Source organism: Struthio camelus, chromosome 9 (assembly GCF_040807025.1).
Source record: "Struthio camelus isolate bStrCam1 chromosome 9, bStrCam1.hap1, whole genome shotgun sequence".
NCBI lineage: Eukaryota > Metazoa > Chordata > Aves > Struthioniformes > Struthionidae > Struthio > Struthio camelus.
In genome coordinates, this window is record NC_090950.1 from 10,779,098 (window position 1) to 10,801,286 (window position 22,189).

General features: G+C 41.2%; 1 protein-coding gene across 5 annotated transcripts in view; it reads right to left on the bottom strand.

Moving 5' to 3' along the window:
- Nucleotides 1-21,292, bottom strand: part of SPSB4 (splA/ryanodine receptor domain and SOCS box containing 4) — a 100,657-nt gene extending 79,365 nt beyond the window's left edge. Inside the window, exons 1-2 of one of the 5 annotated variants that reach the window (XM_068954013.1) lie at nucleotides 16,351-16,569; nucleotides 15,687-15,798 (exon numbers count right to left, since the gene is read on the bottom strand). The gene's annotated coding sequence lies outside the window, so the exon portion shown is untranslated. Of the gene's footprint in view, nucleotides 1-6,944; nucleotides 6,963-14,117; nucleotides 14,191-15,686; nucleotides 15,799-16,350; nucleotides 16,644-21,177 lie in introns of those variants that run through there. The other 4 variants (XM_068954015.1, XM_068954012.1, XM_068954014.1 and 1 more) reach the window with 4 other exon arrangements.
- Nucleotides 21,293-22,189: the final 897 nt, after the last annotated feature.

Genomic DNA, 22,189 nt, shown 5'->3' on the forward strand with positions numbered 1-22,189 from the left:
GGGTTTTCTTTCTACAACCTCACTGCCACCTCCTCTTTTTCCTTGCAAACACTGGCTTTGCTGCCAGGGAATGAGAGTCATAACAGAAGCTTCTGAACTCCTGGCTCCACACCATGGGCACACAAGTCCTTCATGCCACAGCTGCTCGAACACAACTGATGTTAAGTGGCTGAGTAGTCTGAAACTGTTAAAAGTGTCTCTAGTGGAGGAACACAAATAAGAGAAACATGGGTCCTGTTGTGCTGTGCAAGCTGATGAAAGTTTTGCAACTTTTAGCACAAGGAGTTTTAACTTTACCCAGAGCACATACAGACACAAGGTCCAGCGTCTATCAACTACGTTCCCAGCGTGCAAACAGCTATGTAACTATGACAACACTGTTTTGAGGATGACAATGAATTAAGCATACTCTTGGCACCCTAAAAAGATTGGGCAGCTTGGTTTTAACTGTAGATCCTGGTATCCAACACGATTGATTTATTGCATATTTTGAACAATGTTGGCTTCCTTTGTCAAACTGGGAATACAGAGTAACAATGCAACCAGCCAAGAACACTTGGATACTCTAAACTACCCTGAGCTACAGATAAAATTTTATGCTGCTCGCACACTTAGGAAGTGACATTTAACATGTGTGATGAACACTGCAGCACAGTCATGACTTCTGCAATTCCTAAAGGAACGTAAATCATGAAAATCCCAAGGATGTTTCTCCATAAAGGCTAACTTGTTCTATAATGTTACAAAAATGTAATTGTTTCAAAATTCAAGATAAGCACATGAATTTAAGCTTGTTATTAAAATAGATTGTGTATTTAGCTGCTTGGAATTAGAATAATCTGAAATACCACACCATATGTACCAGAGTCAGAAGGTAAGTTAGTCATATGATGAAGAATTCAGAAAGAACCTTGGGTAGCTATGAATAGTGTTACGTACATTTTCAAGTACCTCTATCTACTCTACTTTGGAACTGTAGCTGGTTTAGGGTTTCTATTTGTTTTTAAGCCTTCTGTGTCTCTGTATGTGTTTCTGGAAGTTGAATCTCTGTTACTGCAAGCTTGCTTTAGATGTAAACATATATTTTCTAAAGAAACATAGCAACACTTCCATTCCATGGACAGATTTTTTTCCACAATACCTTCTCAGTTAGAATACAGCAGGGTAATTTGAAAAACAAACACAGTAACATATAGTACAACAAAAACGACTACTTATTTACTATGCCTATACTTTAAAACAACTACATTCACTTTGTACATTACTGAATGGTAACAATGACATTCTTTTGAGGGCATCTAACAGGAATAAGCATGCGATTCCACAATTACTATAAGCTTACTAACATTCAGGCTGCTGCAGCTTTCTACCACCCTACGCACCCTTTTGTCTTGCAGCCACCTGCACTCAAAGGGCCTTGTGAGGAGGTTGGCTCAGAAAAGCAAAGTGAGTAAAAATTAGTATTTTATTTTGCCAGGTTATTTTCAGGTGGACAAACCCTTTGATCCAGCACATCATGTAGTCATGTGAACACATGCCCTGGCACGAGGAAAGGGAGAGGAAGAAAAAAAAAAAATCTGAGAGTCAGGACCATTCATTTAAGCAGCAGCCCAGACTGTCGGGTAAATTTCCACAGCCCCTTCAGGATACCCTAAGGGACACAGCTGAACCATATCTCTAAATTCAGCATAGTCAGGAGCTTCTATCAAAGCAGTCTTTCCCCCGGGTTCGCCTGTGCCCGATACTTTCTGAAATGACATTCCTTTTCTCCCTCATGGCTCGTATTTAGCAATTTTGCAACTGCACAACATATCAGTTCAGCAAATTTATCTCAACTCCATTACTCCAAGGAGACATTGTCTTGGGGGTAATAGGCTTGTTTTCGGATTTTTTCAAGTTATTCTTGACCACTCTATCTCCTTCAATGCATGCATCAAGCACATAAGCACCACTTTCTTCTTTTTTTCCTAACTCTAGATTTTTTTCAGAGACAGTCCACTTAATCTAATCTAAATATATATATATACACACAAAAGGACATAGGCAACAACTTCTTTTTCTTTTCAGAAAAAGAAAGCTGAGATCTATTACTCTGTCCCCGCCCATCAAAAAAAAAAAAACCACATGCAGCACAGAATTAATCCTTTTTCCATCACAGAACTGACAATACCCACTTTCTCATTGCAATTTAAACACTGTGCGACAAATACCAGTTCAAACTCCAGAATCTTTGGGGGGGGGGTTTTCCCCTCCATTTCACTGTCTTTTTGAAAAAAACAGGGAAGTAAATTTGCCTATTCTGAAAGTCCCTGTTTACAACTTCCTCACCCTTCAGCAGTAATCATGCGTCTTTCATCATTCGACCACCCCTCTATTACGGTAAGTACCTTCCTTTCCTTTCTTGCTGAAGTAGCCATTTTGAATATTCAAGTGCCAGGGTTATATTAAGAGAGCAAATTAGCATATGAAAAAGGCTTAACACTAAATTGAGGATTATGTTTGCAGCTCCACTTCATATTTTACAGAATAATTTGCCATTTTACATTTTTACTCAGCCATATTTCACCAAAATAAATAAATAATATTGATAGGTATCATCAGAACACATGAGATTTTAATTAAGTTTCAAGATCTCAGTTTCTCTCCGGTGACTACTACTCTCCACCAGCCTAACACTGTTTCAGACTACTTATTTTATGTTTTGTAGAATACCTCTACCTCTTTGCAGAAGATCGATACCTATACAACTTCCATCTCAGAACAGAAAACTCATTCAACTATGACCAGTGATCTGGTTGAATACATTCTAACTATTTCTTTTGCTGCAATGTACAGTGAAGCCAGTCGATTTTCAAAATGAAAGTTAGAAAGTTTCATATTGGAAAAAAAAAACCACACTACTGGAAAGCATCATTCCTCAGTCTAGCCAGCTGCAAATCTCAGAGGCCATGCAAGAGATGATCCCTGCATAGACAGAGAGGAGGTCCAGAGACAGTGGAAAATAACAATCAGACAAACAAGAGCTCCTCTAACTTTAAATAATTGTTCGGCAGAACTTTACTGCAATTGCAAAAAACATAACACCACATTCTAGTGAAAATTTGGCCTGTTAGCTCAAGGTTCTGTCCTAGTATTATATCCGTTGATGTTTTCTAGGCCTGATGAGTCTTTGCAAGTCATGATGAAGCCTAAGCCTACACTTGGTTTTCTAGGGGCAGTATCACAATGAGAATGGGAGAAGGAGGAACATCCATAACAGCAGCTCTTCTTAGCTAATCACAGCATTCCTGTAGACTTACTAGACTCCAGGAGAGATGGCTCCACTTTCACAGTACCTGTCTGTATGTTTTACAGTCACCGGATGAGTCAAGATCTTAGCCTTTACACCATTTATAAAAAAAATTCACTAATAGTTTAAAATTTGCAATGCTCTTGGAACGGTCAGAATACTTTTGTCTTTTTGTTTTGCTTTTAAGCCTCATGCTGTTTGACATTCCATTGAATTGAAGCAGCAGCATACAAGCAACACCTGTAGATGCTCTCACCGTTCGTGGGTCAGAAGCAAACACATCTGATGCAGCAGTTGAAGGCAGCCTGTTAGAGACAGTCCCTGATCTGACCTGGATGGCTTTAATACTTCCAACAGCACTGCCAAACTCCAGTGACAAAAAACATATTGTGCCTTTGGGCAAACACAACAGCCACGAGTTGCAGCCATCCGCCCCCCTGCAGCACGCTGAACGGCCGATGTGGCAGCGATGCCTACAAAAGGCTGTCCCAGGCTAACTGCTGGCAATCTGTCAGACAAGAGCCACAGCCGCGCTCCAGGCTCGGGCCGACTCTCAGTTTGGGGCTGTCGGGAAAAGGGGGAGGGCAGGCTTGGAGGGAACCCAGCCATTGTACTTACACAAACATGCAGGAGATGAATACACAAGAACAAGTTCGACCTCGAACAAAAGCATATTCTTTTGTTTAGTAGGAAAATAGCCTTACACAATCACACCATCTGCAGCCCTCTCAACCTCGCCCTCTTAACTATTTCAGTCAGTAGCCCCCACCAGCCAAATTAACAGAATGGTGGTGGCCTCAAAGATAACTACGTTCCTAAAAAGCAGGCAGCTGGGAAGACCATGAACATCTTGGAAGGGACCAAACTGAGGATTAGGTTAAGTGCAAGCTCGCATCTTACTACACACCAAGAAATCCAGAAGAGAACAAGCTCGTTTAAATGCTGCAACTGCACACAAAGCACCCTAAAGATTGAGTCAAATTAGCCACAAGACACAAATTCAGGAAACAATGCTTCGTTAGTCCTGCTGCTTCTGGAATGACTTGTTTTACAGAACAGAAGTAAAATAAACAGACTTGAAATTTCTTAAGGAAGTATCATCACACACTTAGATATGTGAGCAGTTTCATATTTCCCAGGTAAGGCAATAAGTCCAGTTATATACAGCTTTAGAGCTCTAACAAAAAAGCAAAACAACTTCCTCATATATATATATATAATTTTTTTGCAAAAACATTTATTTTAAGCAACAACAGTAAGCTTCATCTTTCTGTCTCAAATACGCACCTCTGCTAAAGTCCATCTGTCAGTAGAGAACAACCGCAGGGACAAATGGGAACAAAAGAGAAAGGTCTACTCCAGCATGTCCTTACTAGAAAGGGAGAAGACATCTGCGAGGAAAGCAGAGAGGGACCTACAGGAACCCTGTGCTACCATCTAACTTCCTGAACCTGCTCACTGTGAAGATTAACCCTTTGGGTAGGAAAGAAGATGTACCAGGTTACTTTGTGAGGCCATTGGGACAACCATCAAATTTGGTTATATTCCAAAGCGGCCCCAAGAGCGATCCCCCTTGTTTGGAAACCACTGCCTTAATGCAAGGATAGGAAGAATAGAAGAGCAGCTGCTTCACTGGCAACTGTAGGAAAAAAAGCGCTTAGTGAACTGTGCCACAACTGTAGCCACCCAAGAGCAATGAGAAAAATGGGCTTTCCAATGCTGTAACTGGAACACAGTACAAACAGGTTTCTTGGTGAAAGAATCCCAGGTATAAAGCCTTCTCAGCTGCTGTTTTGACTAGAGCCTACCATAGGTACACTAGCCACCTGGCTCAGGTACCAGCGGGTGGCATTCAGAGCTCACCAGGTGCTATAAAACCCATCTGTGAAGCAGAGTAAAAGGCAAAGAAAAAAAAAAACCCAGCATGCTCTTCTCTGCTAAGGCAGAACTTACAATGATGTAAGCAGTGGGAACTTTCAATATCAATAAGTAAAATAAGGTAGCCGGTCTCCATTGAATTGCACTCTACAGAAATCACTATGATTTATGACTTCTGCCTACATCCAATCACGAAGGAAAAGGAAAAATCTGTGTGCCTCTCATACTAAGTATGCACCATCTCTTGCCTATGCAAGACAAGAACAACCAAGAATGCCTGCTTTACATGGACAAAAATATTAAAGGAAGTAATTCCTAGGGCTGTGGGAAAACACTATATGGGAGAACTTCCAAATCACAAATTCTGCTCATTTAAGCTAAGCTGCTTAATCAAGTTAATTGAAGGATTTGAGAAAGCATCTGGAGAAGAATGCATTCACCAACTACTCTCTTGGCATTCCTGATATTGCATTGCTTTTTTCTGGGTTAAAGTTCCCATTCTGGCACAGTACCATCTACCATCAGCCGGCATGCTGACTACCATCCGTTAGTTCTGTTTAGTACAGACATGAAATTTAAGTCTACTTGTTATTTATTTACAAACTATTACTGCACTGGATACGAAGCAACTATATAAGGCTTTGTGTTAGCAGCAAAAGTGTAGCTGAATATTAGAGTTACAAATTATAAAAGACCAATAATAGTACTGATATTCTTTCTTCACAAAGAATTGCTTACTGCATTTTGGTTTGGTAAGATGAACCTGAAGGAAGCACCCTCTCTTTAAAAAGGCAATGGATTAGCACACGCTGAGGAACATATAAGAACCTACAAGAATGACAAGTTCTAAGCATCAGTCTCATAAATACAAAATTCAATTAAAACGTCACTTACAAAAGATACTGGGAATAGAGCTACAATTCTTAAAAAACAATGATTTTCTCCTCTAGCTTTAAAGGCAGAGTTGTTAAAATGAAAGATAATCCTCTTTATTTCAAAACCTATTATTACTTACAATTTTCTTCTTGTACCATAAAAGACCTAAACGCAAGACCTGCATTCTACTAGGAAGCCCATCAGCCCACGACTCTTCACTATAATATAGTGACTGTCAGAATTTTCCTTTACGAGTATATTTATAAGATCAACTGGCACGCTCAGCTTTAATTCTAGCATACTGATTTCTTACCATTTAGAATAACAAATAAAAACCACTGTGGAAGCAAAAACCACCACCTGCAAATATTCAGACCATAAAAGTACAAGCAGACTATCCCTTGTGAAGGCACTTACGTGGGAACTCTATGACAAAAGTTATATTAAAATGCCAATTATGAGTAGACATAAGGATATCGATAGGCAGCATCCCACACAGATTTTTCACAATGGGTATAAGCAGATGCACAATTTAGATGCTGAAATGAATTAAGTGCCTAAGCTCTCTACACTAGAGCTCCAGATTCGAAGAACTAAGTTGCTTACTAAACTGACCACTATGTGGCCTACATTACTTAGACAGCTAAATTAGACAGTTTATTTCCCATTGTTTCCACCTCTTCCCCCTTCCTCCCCCCCCAAAAAACCAACACACACACAACCTCCACGTTAATTCATTATCTCCATACATTTGCGGAGACAGGAGTGGGCCTCTGCACACTGGAGGAACAACTGTAGTACATTACACTGAGAGTCAACCCAGAACCCTTTGGTTGCAGGAAAAAAGAAATAGCCTCCCTCCCTCCACCTCCTGAATAATTGCACACCAGCCACTGCTCACCACCAGCGACATTTCTTCTCAACTTCGGGCCTTGCTCCCCCAAGTTCCAAGCCATTTTACCAAAAGAAAAAAACAAAACAAAACAATCTAGAAATAAAGGGAAAGAGCTGGCTTCTATATTCATTCAGGCTTCCTTCTCAAAAGCCCTCTCTCAGCAGCACGTGGATGGAGCACAGCAGTGAAAGTTAGATCAGTCATTCTCACGTCCAGGGAATGTTGATATATTTCAGCTTCAATTTCCCTTCAGCGTTTTCTTCCACCAGTCAGATTGCATTAGCCTGATATGGAAGGATTTTTCTTCTTTTGTACTACCATTCAACATAGCTAGAAAGAGGTGCCTGCAAGTGCAAGTAAACCGTTGATTCTTGTTACAGGGTCTAAGGGCAGGAAATGCAAGCCAGTGATAGATGTTGTAGATGGCTCAATGAAAAAAAATTGTAATATGAAAGACCATTGTATCCCTAGAGGTCAGTTCAAGGCAGCAGCCTTGTGTGCATTCCCCATGCCACGACGGTTCAGCAGCAGGTCTGTACAAGGCAAAGGAAGGCAGGCAGCCCGCCCGCCCTGTCACTGCTTCCTCCTCACAGGAGTTCGTTACACCAAGCAGCTCACAGCAACTCCAATACTTTCACTTGTGCACGCTGCCTGTGAAATGTATTTTCACTACTCATTCAGTTTGTTACATCCATACTTTACAGCACCCGGCTATGAAAAAGTTATCATACAGGTGAACCCCTGTTCCCTTCCTTCTCTCTACCTACATATTTTGCTTCAAATATCATTAGTATAAATTAAAAAAAAAAAACTTAAGAATGACCAGTATATGTTCCAGGTCTCATGCTCATACTTGTTTAATAAATCTTGTTATATTTAAAAGTCAAAGGGTAAGACACAACATATGCTGTAACAAATCCTTCCTGAGCAGATTTTCATGTCTTTGGTAGATGGTATTCCACTTACAGCACAGAACGTTAGTCTACACAGGTCATCCATGAAGTACCTGCAGGATTTTCTAGACTTCTCAAACTAGTTAGGTCAGCACTGACCAAAGCACAAAGGAACTTCTTTATTTGATATTACAATCTTTTTAAATAGTCAGCAGCCTATATGCACTATTTGCTTTGCACAGGAAAGATGATAGAAAAAACAGACCCTTTCTATCCTGCAACATCAGAAACACAGATTATATAAACATTTAGTGAATGATCAGTACAGTAGAAGTGAGACTATCACAATAGTATTTCCCAGACGTTAACAACATCAGAGACTGACAATACCGAATGCCACCAAAACGCTAAGACCTAGCACAACCTAGGTGTAACCCTGTTATGCAACAGGGCATTCAGAACGAGGTCGGGACGGCAGCGTTGGTTATCTTTTACACACTTTGATGTCTCATAATCTTTACGTCAAACAACTCTCTCTGACACGCTTGACAATGATTTTCAATGACAATGGGGAAATTAATTACCACTTGGCTTAAGCCAAAACATTTATGAAATCAAGATGACAAAACTGCATTGTGAACAGGAGCACCTCAGCTTCCTCACGGGGTCGTTCCACCACGGCAAGCACGGAGCTACCGCGCTCCACAGAAAGGTGCTGTGCTGCAGAACGGAACGAAGCCATTCAAGCTCAGAAAGACTCCGATAAAATATCACAACTCATTCCCAAAATACCCACCCGGTATGCACAAGACTCTTTGCCCACAGAATCTAAGGAAATGGTTATGAAAAGCAGAACAGGATGAACGTACGCACAAAGGGCCTGCTACTGCTTCTTTTCCAGGCAAATGCTAAAGCAATAAGCCTGCTCATGTGAACAAACTGGAGCCCCAAAGCATTACCACTGCCTTGAAAAGTGTTCAGCACATTCTAATACCACAAAATCAGGTCCTAAATTTAATTTTCACTAAAGTTTAGTGAAAAAATACCCAATTCTCTGTGCAAATTTATCACACTGAAGCCTGAAAAAAATATCTACAAGTAAATCTTTTTACAGGCTAAATAGGAATAAGCTTTGAAGATAAACAAATGGAGAAGTTCAAATTTAATGTTTCTTTGTTTAGCTCAACTAAGAGTCTCTCTCAGCCAGAAAAGTAAGTAATCCCTAACACCTAAATGATGCCATAAATACTAAATTTCAATATTAACTGTATTGATTTGAGATCATTTCTAATTTAAGCCATGAATTCTCATAAATAAAGTCAAATATAAATGTTTGTACAGATACACTACAAAATTATGTATAATTACATCACAGCACAAGAAATACTAGTAAGAAATTAATATTTTGACTCATTTTAAAGTAACCATTTGCTTCAAAAAAATTACAGTGATTCCACTTTCAAGCATGTGACAAAGTTTGATTAAAAACATAACAGAGTTTATTCTGGAAATGCAGTTTTAAATATTTAACTTGGAAAACAAAAGTTTAAAAAGAAAAGGCATCAACACCGGGCCCTGGATTATTTTGTACATCCAAGCTCCCCTTGAAGTATTTCTCAAAGAAATCTTTTATGATTTAGTTAATAACTCATAAAATAACTAAAGCTCTACATTCAAAACTCACTTTACCCCACGTTCAATCCCATTACTTCGTAGGCTGTGCATAGGTGGGACTGTCGGCGTTCTCCAACCTGTGAGGTAACGTAGCAGTCGCCGACAACATTGTGCATTTATTATTTATGTTTGTGTGGTTTCTATTTTAAGATATTTTCTTTAATTAGGAAATGAACTCAAAGTTGGGGGAAATAGTTCAGTCTTTAACGACAGCAAGAGCCTGCCTTCTCCTAAGCCAGTTTCTGGCCTTGCTTGGTAAAACTGTTCTCAGGCTGGAACAGCAGCTTTTTCGGAATTCTGCTCTCTACAGATTCACAAACAGCCACTGGAAGACAGGAACTTTCAATTCAGAAAGGTTTTAAATTTTTGAATGGATTACATTTTTAGGTTCATTCGGGAAAGAAAAAATTCAGAATTAGGAAGGATGAATCTCACCAGAGGAACACTATTGTCAGGGTTAAAAATTAATATAAAACAACAAAAAGCACACATTTTGCTGGAGAACACAGGACATGCATGTTAATTTAAGCACACAGATCACCTGTCCTTTCCTAATAGTTTTTTCACCACTCCCAACAGGAAAGAAGAAACATCTCAAAATGGCATCCAATGTATTAATGCTTTCAAATGCTCTGTTTCTATGGCAGGTACACAAATATTGCCAGATCTCTTCATTAATCAAAAATGGCATGATACACAAAATTTCCTCATGTGAATAAAACAATTTTGTCAAATTTAAGAACATTATGTATGTTCAGCTTAAGTAGAATTATATTTTGAATTGCATCAGTCTGCATGGTTTGTAACTTTGTCAACCAGTTGCAGATTAATATAAATGCCAACCTAGTGAAACATGTATTAAAATTACACTTTCAATGGGCCTTGTAGCTTAGTCTAGCCTAATTAGACTGATTACCCTATGTTTAATATATCTTTATTCACATTTACAAAGCTTCAGCCAAGTCCTCATAAAATCATCAGCTAAATACAGTTAGAAAATACTGATGAACTAATAGTAATGTTTCTTAATTTCTTTTTCTACTATATTTTTAAACAGTTTTAAAGAGGAAAAAATACCATCTAGATCATTGGCATCCCTACAGTTACCATGCAAGAAATTCTGCAGACTGCACAGTCTCAGTATAAAATATATAGCCGATGTAAATACTTTATGTAGTAGCAGTTTTCTAAATGATGACCTCCAATATCCATCACTAAAACTGCATCCCTCCACTGGAGAGAATTTATTTCTGCATTCACTGAAGAAGAGACAGAGGAGAAGCAGCTAAAATTAAATGGCAATTGATTCTCTAAACCTCTTTGCAGTTTTGAAAAATCCCACCTTTTTCCATAGGTCTAAAACTATGCAAGTGCTCTCAAATAATTAACTATCCCTTGAAAGAGCAATTCTAAACTAACACACTGATTTTTAAATATTCAAGAAACTCCACTTTTAATAAAGGCTACTGAATTTAAAAAATGGTCACGCCGTTGCTCAAACTAATGAGTACTGCAATCTAATCACAAGGGGGAAAAAACCCCAATCACAGAGTTGCTGCTGCTAGTTGTAAAAGGAGCTTGAACTGCGTCTAGCTCCTGGCCTCACTTTTCCCACTCATACATAGCTTTGCTGTAATCAGATACCAAGTAGGAAAACCGGAAAAGTACGAAAGTAAAGTGCAAGTCATCTCTCCAGTCCTCACTTGTAACCCTTTATCGAAGGCTAAAGATAGAAGAGAGCTAGTCTTTTTAGTCTAGAAAGTACAGCAGCTACCCCCCAAACGAAGAGTTTCAGGAGGCAGAGCTATTACAATTCAGATCCAGCTCAGTTGCCAGGGCACGCACCTATTTCTGCAGGAATGAAATCCTCATTCTCTTGACAAGGTGCTATAGGGGTGAGCAATCTTATTTGTCTCTTTAAATCGCTTTGCAAAATCTTCTTCAGGAGCTATTAACACTGAGAGAGATGATCCAGTCTCACACAAGTGCATTTCAGATTTTGGTAACAGGGTAAAACAGGAAAGCAGTAACAGAACTAGCTTTTGGAAATGCATATATTTAAGAGAAGAAAGCAAACTCTGCTGAAGAGTTTACTGTATTAAAAAATTAGCTATGCTACCAGTTCAGAGATGGATTTCATACTTTGCCATGCTTTGGGCTGCACACCAAAGCTTACTGGTCACTTCAGCCTCTAACAAATCCTCAAAGATAAAGTTGTAAGTCAGTCACCTGACATTTGCTCCCCTACTGCAAACATGAGCAGGATTAGTCTATGATGTCCAACCCAAAGAACCAGGAAATAAGCAGAGAGAAGCAAAAACTATTTGCACAAAATATTGCTCAGCATTGGTCTAAGTTCAAGTGATGTAGTATGAACAGATTTAGGTCAGAGCTGAGAACTGAGTTGTCTCGTGGTTTTTTTTTTTTTTTTTGCCATGCACAAAACACAGTTCACGTTAAAATCATGTTAAATTCCTACGTTTCAATTGCTACACAAACTAGGAGCTGCACTGCATCTGTCTCTGGGGCAGATGAAGACTACCTTTAAAAAAAATGACACCTGCTTCCTAAATTGCGTGCATATGTGCAAGAATTTAAGTAGTCCAGTATCCTTTGCTACTCTTTTTTTGGTCCAAAAGGAGCCAAAGGAGGGACAGAAGAACTGGATTCCACTTCAGAAACATGCCAGGCATTACAGACTTCAGAATGTAAATCATGGTTTTCCTTATTTTTGCTACAAGACCTTTAGTTGTCTTTCGATGCCTTTATTGAGAGTGCTTGAGCTCGACCCACCCCTGGTGGGCATGCTCAGTTTTTAGTAGCCAAAGTTACAGCTCTAAGCTTTTAATCAAATATTACTAGTAAAATTCCAACTTTTGTTTTCAGCTTGAAGTCACAGTACCACTCAAGCGCTGCTCTCTGTTATGTAGCACTGCTCCCTAATCATAAGCCTTATTTCCCCACTATCCTCTTCGGTGCATTTTTACTCTCTGCCACCTAGACCGTCAGAGCACCCCAGTTTTTTTAAAGCTTAACTTTAAAATTAAATCTCTTTAGGGAAAGGATTTTTTATTGAGCAGTGAACACAACTGATTATGCTGGCAGCTCTGTAAAAACAAACAATCCCCCCTCCCCAATTTAAATCACCATAAAAATCTAAAAGAACACGAGCTACAGAGCACTACAAGGGGACAAGGCAAAGCAAGGGGATTCCCTGATGCCATACCCTACTATGACAACATCATCTTAAATGAGATTCACATAGCTCCCAGTCACCAATCTTGCCATTACAACTACTACTTTTACCCTAGAGAAAACGTGTGTCAAGTATGCAGGTGTCTTCAAGCAACACTAACATTGACAGTTTAACTAAATAACTTAAAGTAAATGACAACAGTTGATTGTTGGTTATTGGTAAATTCCAAATTCAGCCCTGGTGGAGTAGTGCACCCAGTATATTTGCAGGATATATCAACCAACTGTACTAGTGATCCATGTACATCTCTCCAGAGCAAAAAAGAAGTAATAAATGCAGCCTCCCCCAAGCAAACAAGCAAAACCCCCAAAACATGAGCGTAAGCTGCAGAAAGTAAAAAAGTCTGAAGGCATAAACTACAGCTTCCAAGAAACGCATGATGCATTAACATCTTATCCCACAGCATAACCGTACATCAGCCGAGTTATGAGTAGCCTAAATTGTATTTTAAAAAGCCAGGCTAAGACATCCCAGAAGGATGTGTGTGTTACAGGAAATGACACAGATCCACTAGCATGTATACAATCACATGAAAAATAAGTGTGGGCGAAGGAGCTATCTGATCTGGCAAGTTTCAATCCACCACAAATGTTTATTTTCAAACAGCAAGTCTAACAACAGTAATTTACAGAAATATTAGCAAATACTTGCAGCCTTACAATAAGTTTTGATTTTAAAAAAATTGGTTACTCTTCCACGGGGCAGCCTTAAACACTGTCTTTATCACAGAAAGTGGATCTATACTGGCTTAATAAATACTTTAAGATGCCAGGAAAACACATGTGGCCTACATTTCCATTAGCCTCAAGTTGTGTACTTTAGTAACATAGCTCAGCAAGACTAAACTAAATTAGTTGTGTCAATCTAAACAGAGTTTTGCCAGCGTGGACTCTTTCACAACCCAGCAGACACGAGTCAAGGTTTGTTTCCTGCATCACAAAACGAAGCCCAGCATCCCACAGAATACCAGCCACTGCTGCTCTCTATGGTAACTTTCTTGGGCTGTAAACCAGGACTTATGAAGTCCAGCAAAATTTGTCAAATCTCTATCCTGGAAAACCTGGTCAAATGAAAATACTTCTAGATTTCCTTTATATTTACTTTCTATTAAGAAGAACAGTGCATTTATCCTCACAAGGGGAGGTAGAAGACGGAAGTGAACAGGAATGTTGCTCTACGTTACCATTATTTGAGCTGGGATTTACAATGCCTAGAAGCACCTTGAAAGCCTCAAATTTGCTCTGAAGTGATGTTGCTACAGTGCAAAAAGATGCGAGTAAAGGATATCAGGGCAGCAGCAGCAGGCATGCAAGCAGGCTAATGAGAGAAAGACAGCTGAAGTGCAGCACGACTTACAGAGCTTTAATCTGGTGACGACATCCCTCCATCTTCTTTTTCTCAGCTGAGAAGAATTACCAAGACAGGACAGCTGTGTATTTAACATGTTGTTGCTAATTACTTTAATCAAGTATTTTTAAACAATAAACATCTCAGAAAACCATGCTGTCTTCCTCTTCAATTGCTCTCCCTATGCCTCAAGGGTGTAGGCAAAAAGGCTCCTCAAAGGAAGAGTAACCGGCCATCTGAACTAAAAAACAGCTGAAAGTAACCATCATGCACAGTCCTGCTGCATGGCACCAAGTGCCACTGTGAAAAGCATTTTCCTTCCTCACAAACAGAGGAAAGTTACCTATCCACAGAAGAGGGGCAAACAGCAATAGTGAAGGAAAATGAGACAAAAAAAAAAAGCTTGCTCAATTTTTCTTGGTACATGGAAAATCCATTACAATAAGTTTACCCAACAACAATGAAACCTGACAAGTTAATGAGCTGCTGCATGTGGAGTCACAGGAGAGATGGCCTGGCATTTAGAAATTCCTATACTACACACAACAAATCATAAAGATGATTGAAATTTGGTCAAATCAAAAAAAAAAAATCAGCTGTTCTAGTCCCCTCAAGATGCAAGATATTTGACTGGTACTTCTATGTAAAAACAAAACAAAACACAACACTCTTTAAAGGCTACTTGCAAAAATATAGCACCGCTTTGTTATAACAAAGCCCCAAAGCCCTTTGAACAGGAAGTTTGGTGTTGCAAAGCTGGCTGAACATTTGCAAAGACAAACACAACTCAGGAGAGCACACTGGTACTGGGCCTAGAGCACGGTATTAAAGCGAACACAGGGTTCTCCAAGCATAACACTGCCAGCATGTACTTTTAGAGCAACACCCACATGAGGGCCTCAGCAAGGCACGGAGCTGTAAAGTTTTATAACCCTTGTGACGTAGGGAAGCACCAGCCCTCTCTTCAGCCCTGGCAGAGACACTGAGGCACAGCAGGGTCGTCCAAGGTCATCCAGAATCAGCAGCAAGGCACTGAGGCATATTAGCTACTAAAAAACACACTTCCATTACCAATGCCAGTTATAAAACTTCTGTTTGTCGTTAAAGAACATACAGTATCTGGTATTATTCTGTCAGCAGCACCAAATAAATCTATGGCAATTTGATATTCACGTCCCTGACAGACTGCCTTAGTTACAGAAAGAACATTAACAATGTAGCATCCTTTGAAATACACTGCCCAAGTCAAACACGAGTTTCAGCCACAAGCATGGAGAGCAGCCCTGGGGGCTGTTTTCTTCCCCCAGGAATAAGCTCTTCCCCAACGTGGTGACACCTTATCAGGGATCATTTCTGTCACCAAAGGCAAACAAAGTACTGAAGTTATCAGTTGTGACTTAAGTGCTGAAGGGCTGTGGCCAAACTAGTGACTGAATGAATAGCTGGTCACAGCTATATATAGGATGCCCCCCCCCCCACCCCGTACCACCCTACACTGCACGTTGTAAACACAAAGAAATAAAAATGATTTGCTGCCGGTATGAAATGTGCCACATCAACTTCCTTCACTGACCTTACCCCGAAACAGTCTCTTCTGCACTGGAGGGGATGGAGGGGCAGCGGGGCGCACGATTCCCCCCTGTTCTGCAGGAACAGCGACGTGCAAACGAGAGCAAAGCCAACAATCGTGCTAGGAGGTTTCAGAAGTAACAAGAGGGCAAATCCAGTCAATACCCTTCTTTGTTGAAATTCAAGTCTAGCACACAAATTTGGGCTTCACTACTGACAAAGGTTCAGCCTCCCTCTTTCTTACCTTTGCCAAGAAGATAGTTCAGCATTTCAGATCTATCTAAACAGTTGAACTGAGGTCTCTTTTCACTGCCCGAAAAAGCATTTGCTAAACACTCCAAAATACTAGCTTATGGCACCCAGTAAGCAGGGGGGGTTGCTTTCACCAGCACGAAGTAAACTCAGTTTACAAGAGACATAAGTCTTTAGCTATTTAACATCTAAAAGTACTTCTCTTTTGCAAAGTAATTTTTATTTTAAAAGATTTCATTTAAAAAAAAAAAAGCAGAGAACATTTCAGGAGTGTATCTCTTTCAGTACTAAGCTTCAAAACTAGCCCTGTTTCAACAAAAAAAAAATCAAAAAAAAAATCAAAACCTCATCTCCACACACTTTTTGTGCCACAAAACACACAACTGCCATGAACAGCAGAACCCACCCATCGCAAACTTACCATAAAAAACACCGCAGCAAATCTGCCGAGCCGGTGTGCGCGGAGAAAGAGAATCCGGAGGAAAAGACGCGAACGGTGCGTAAACAAACTCAAAAAAAAAAAAAAAAAAAAAGGAAAAGAAAGAAAGTAGCGGTGACTGGCGGGAGCGCCGCTCTGGGGGGACCGGGCCGGCCGCGGAGCGCGGCAGCCGCGAGGCAAGGCGGCCGCTGCCCCGGGAGGCGGCACCGGAGCAGCGGCGCGGGGGAGGCGCCGCGCCCGAGGCTGGGGCTGGGGCTGGGCCGGGTCGGCGCTGCGCGGCGGCTAGCGCGGAGCGTGGCGGAGAGCAGCAGCGGCGCCGCCCGCCGCCGCCGCCGCCGCTGCTGCCGCCTCCTCCTCCTCGCGCGAGGGCCGGCGCAGCTGGGACGCGCGGCGACGGCGGCGAGCGCCGTGCCCCCTCGCGAAAGCCGATCCCGCTGATCTCATCACCGAGGGTTACTAATCCAATGACCGGGGAATTAACAACAGATGGCGACGCCCCTTCCCCCGCGGCCGCGGGCTGCGCGCCCCCGCGCCGCGGCGTGTGAGCCCGGCGGCGGCAGCGAGCCGCTCGCCGCCGGCTTCGCCCGCAGGGGCAGCCGCTCTGCCCCGCTGCGCGCCGCCGCCGGGCGCAGCAGGAGCGGCGGCCGCTGAGCGGCGCGCAGCTGCCCGGCGGCGGCGCGGCCCCTCCGGGGAGACACCGGCCTCGGCGCCGGGAGGCCGCGGCAGCCAAGCAGCAGGAAAACGCCCGCAACCGCGCTGGGGAGCGGGGCGGGGGCTTCCCGCTACGGGCGGGCAGCAGCCCGCTAGCAGCTGGCCTGGGGCAGGGAAGCAGGGGCGCGCTGGGCCGGCCGCGGGCTTTGTGCGGTCGCGCAGCGCTCTCGGCCGCGTGCGAGCCGCTGACGGTCCGGGTACGCTCTGGCTTGCCGACACCGCATGCAAGCTTTGACGCTGCTGCGAGGCACCCAGCGGCACGGCAGAACTTTCTTCACCAAAACACAGGCAAGAGCCAGGCTCTTCCACCACTACTCTCTCATCACTATCACTACGAGTCAAGCAGAAATTCCATGTTTTCTAATCCTAATAATCTCTGGTTCTAAAGCTCCCACCAACAGGATCATCATCATAGTTTTACACAGATGTCGCGTTTTCCCTCTATCACACACAGTGCTTGGCTCAGCACTTGAGACGTTTTGTATCAGATACTGCTTCTTCTCACACTATCTCTGCATTTCCTGACTCAAAACTATATTTATTACAGGGATGGAACCAATGAATATTAATCTCTTACACAGACTTTAATGCACTCCTTAAAGTTAACATAAAGAACTGTGTCTTGTAGGATAATACAATAAAAATGTATAGAGTTAGAAAACTTACCATTTTTGCCATTAATATTTTCCCTCAAGTTCTGCTGTTCTACCTATACTTCATACCTTTGGGGTATTACCTCATGGCAATATTTACTTCTACTGTCTTTTTATTTATTTTACTGAAACCTTCAGAGAGACTTTTAGCAAATTCAAAGAGATAAACCAGACAAGATGAAGACCCATGTTTAAACCGTAAAGACTAGAGAGAAGGGATTCTCCCATTTCTTAGAGTTGCCATTTCTTTGAGAGTCTTCAGTCAAGATGTCCTTAGCACAAGTGGTAGGAAAAATGATCATGTGTTTCACACAACCAGTGTGTGTGGGAAAAGTATAAGATAATGACACTGCCTTCTGTGGGTACCCAATGGTACATCCAATATCATACACACCAGAAGTCCTACTAAAATATTTTGGAAAATAGTATTAAACTTTAGTTCCCCCTCCAGGCCCTGATACACATCTCTGTACTCTCAGCTTCTGGGATAACTGGTAGAAATACAGGAAACAGAATAGGAATAGAATAGGAATAGAAATAGGAAACAGAATACAAAGGGATGAGTGGGAGTTTTCTATATACACTGAAGGTCTTTAAGCCTAGAAAAGTCTTTCTGCTGCTTCACGTTCCCTCAGCCAGTCTTTGTCTGGTTTATGTATACACATGTGGAAATCTTGAAATGAGCAGTCTGTGTTCTTTACTAATGGATTAATTACCGAATTTAAATCCTAAGGTTTTCTTGGATTTGAGTACAGAATAATACACATTTCTGAGAGAAGCCCTAGGATGGGCAATGCTTAAAACACAGAAAGAAGGAGCCTTGAGGAATGCTTTGTTTTCTTTTCCTCATTTTTCAACAGACTCAGGGTCTCTAAACACTGTTTTTGGCACCAAGGAGTATGTTTTTCAGTGTAAGAAGGGATGTGGCCCTTCATGTCTGTGCTAAGCTTGCTACAAAAAACAGAACTTGGAAAGACTTTTTAGATGGTTTCTAATATTAATTCTACAAAAGAAGATTAAAGAAATCACATTAGAAGTCAACTTTTGTTATCTTTTCAGCTAGCCTTGGACACCTAGGTCTGAAAATTGAACAATGCAGAGATCAATCAGGCAGCACAGAGTTTTGAGAACACACTTCATGTGCAAATGTGAGAACACTTGAGGGTGTAGAAGGTGTCACTTTGATTAATGAGGGCTAGAACATGCTGTTGGTATATGGATGAGAATGAATACACCTCTCCACATGTCTCATTAAAAGAATAGGGAACAATCAAGTTTTAAAATAGGAACATAATTCTAAAAGACTTAAAACCTGGTATAGATATGACAGGTACTTTTTAGCTGATCTTGTACAATAACTGGGGAGGTGAGGAAGCAGTTTAGGTTTGTATAACAACATAATGAACCTTCAAGATAAACTCTGATGCATACATCAACAAAAAGAACAACTATTTGATACAGTTTCTGGAGCTGCACAACAGAAAGGGCAGAATACAGCAAACACTACAGTCTTTAAGTCACATAGACTTTCTGAATCATTCAGCCTCTCCAAATCTTCCACTTGTCTGATTTACCTTGTGAAATAAAAATCACATTCAGAAAGGTAAGCTAAGAACAATATACATGTCTCAACCTTGCTGGGAAGCACCACTGTTAGGTAAGTGGGTGAGAAATCTTTTGTATCTTTAACTGTTTGGAATTGCTGGGCAGACATTTCAGGGTAAAACTGAAATGCCACTGCCTCCCGTGAAGGAGTAAGTGCAAGAAATCTGCAGTTAAGAAAAGAGGACGAGGAAAAAGAAGGCTGATCTAGATGAAAGTACTGATTCGAGGAAACTTTCCCAACACACACACCTCTGAAGCCCTGAGTCCTGACCCTAAGATCTAAATAATAACTCAATGTTCCACCCTTTTACCCACTTTATTTCTGTGCATTGCTAGACTCAGGATGGGAACGTCCACTCTGTTCTTTAGAAACAGCCACGAGCGGCTCTGCCGACCATACTGGCTGGTTGGCTCTACAGCTACACAGCTCTCAGGTCAGAGCTGCCTCACATCTGGCTGTCTTGGAGCACTGGCACAATGAACTCATAGCAAAGGGCCATTTAGACACTGTTTCTATATCCTCCCTGTAATCCTCGCTGTTTGGATGCAGACGTGGGTTTTGGGCAAGCTCTAGAGCAGGGCAGAGGGGAGAACTGAGTGAGGCCACGCAGACAACCTCCCCAGCAGAATGAACAGTGTAGACAGAGCCATGCTCACGCATGTCGTGGGACCCAAGTCCATCATATCCGATAATGCTTTGTAACCGTATTGATTGTCCTAACAGTTGGACAAGTCAGGCACTTTTCAGGAGAGCTTGACGTCATTTGTTAGAATGCAGTATGGGATTTGCAAGTAGATGAGCTATAGGCTTTCTTTTGCAGAAAGATCTAAGTCGTGCACTACACTGTGGCCTAAGTCCATAGGACAGCACAAACATACAATTGGAGATTTATGGATTATAAGAACTATGTTATGTTGCAGCATATTTTCCATTTAATGTGCTTATGAAACCCATATCATTCCTAACATCCCTCTTAGATACAGCAGTACTACCATCATCATTCTTATAGAGAAACTAAAGTCGAGAATTATAATGAAAATCCGTGTCTTCATAGATTTTAGATATCCACATGAGAAGACAAGACCTTGGCTGTAGTCATCTAAAGTTCACAAAATTCCCACATAAGATGTTTAAATCTTTAAAGTACTCCAGTACCAAAGTTCTGCTTCCACGAATGCTGAACTGTAACACCACATTTGTATCAAAAGATCCAGATAAATATAGAAGTGTACACCTTCCTCTAACCATTCAAAGTGTGATCTGGAGACAGCAGCCAGGTGAGCTTCTCAACATGAATGTTCTTCACTTTACCCTGGCAATGTTACTTGTAACAGTGAATTTGAACTTTAACACTGGTATTTGGAGTCTACCAAACTAACCTGGAAGCTAGCGTATGTGCATCTCTTAATGAACAGAGAAACTGCTACTAAGACCAAGATCTTCAGCTCCCATAGGTCACTGGGCAGAAGCTACAGTTTGCCTTCTTAGAGTACATCCCTGAATTCAATGTCAGTTGCAACCACAGTGATGAAAAGCCTGCAAGATTAGGAAATGGGCACTTGCATAAAGGTTTCACTAGTTCACATATTCTCGAGAGGATAAAGATTCTGGATGCCCAATCTGAGAAATAAGATGACATTCAGAAATACTTATCATCTCAGAAATAGCTTATTTTAAAATGTCAGAGGTCAGTCTATCCAAAAGCAGAGATACCCATACAATCAAATGTGTTTCCAAAGTTACTGCATACTTTATACCCTGTAGCATAGTAAAGTCTCTCCCCTAAACACATCAGATAAGGAGGAAACTACTCTCAGGCTATAAGTGCACAATACTCACAGATAAGAGGAAAGTGGGTCAACGCCCCTTGCATTTTGTTCATGTATTCATCAAGGACTGTGTTGGTTTCAGCTGTCTAAAGTAAGCCACTTTCTCTGTGGAGCTGGTATTCGAGTCTTTTCTTCATGCAAAATTTAGTTGGATGTAGGCACCTTGACAACAGGTCACATCAACACAGAAGCAAAACAATCCAAGGTTTCAGGGAAGATTTTCTTAAACATGGTAATAACGACTTGTCCTGTGCCAGCTGTAAACAAGTAAAACTCAGAAAACATAATGGAAACTACTAATAAACAATGGCAGTAGTTTTAATAATACCAAAAACAATCCAGAATGCATTCTACTTGATCATTTTGAGTTCTGCAAGACCTAATGGTCAAATTAGTAGTTAAACTCCAACACAGAAACCGCTATTCGAACGTGATCTGAGGAAGCACTTCCTTATGGGAAGTTCGGAGAACCCGTCCCTCCACTGACTACTGTAATGCACTATGAGGAGGTGTTTTCTTAGAACCTGCTTTGAAACTACATTAAACCCTTTAAAGTCATTACAACGCCACAAACCCCATCAGAAACTGACTGGCAGCTAGCTGACATCACAAAACTCTGGTATTGTGGTCTTGGCTTTGAAATCTAGTAATGCATGTAATCATATTTTGCATTAGCTTTAATTTTCAAGTGGTATTACTACATAGCACTTTCCGGAGTGCATTAAAGCAATCAAATGCAACTATAAAAAGGCCCCTTTCAGAAGAGAAATAAAACACAATATTTTCAGTAGGAAGAGATGGATGGGATGATAGCTGTCACAGGAACAGCTAAACCCAAGTTAGTACACAACACTCCTGATGCTGCAGTACATAATGTGCATGTTTTGCAAAATTATTGTCTCACTTGCATTGTTTGGGGAGCAAGTGGCTCCTCACTAGATCATTTGAGCATCAGCGTCATCTTAGCTTGATTTAGACTCAATCATGACCATTCCAACCCCCCAGATTATTAGGTCACTGTG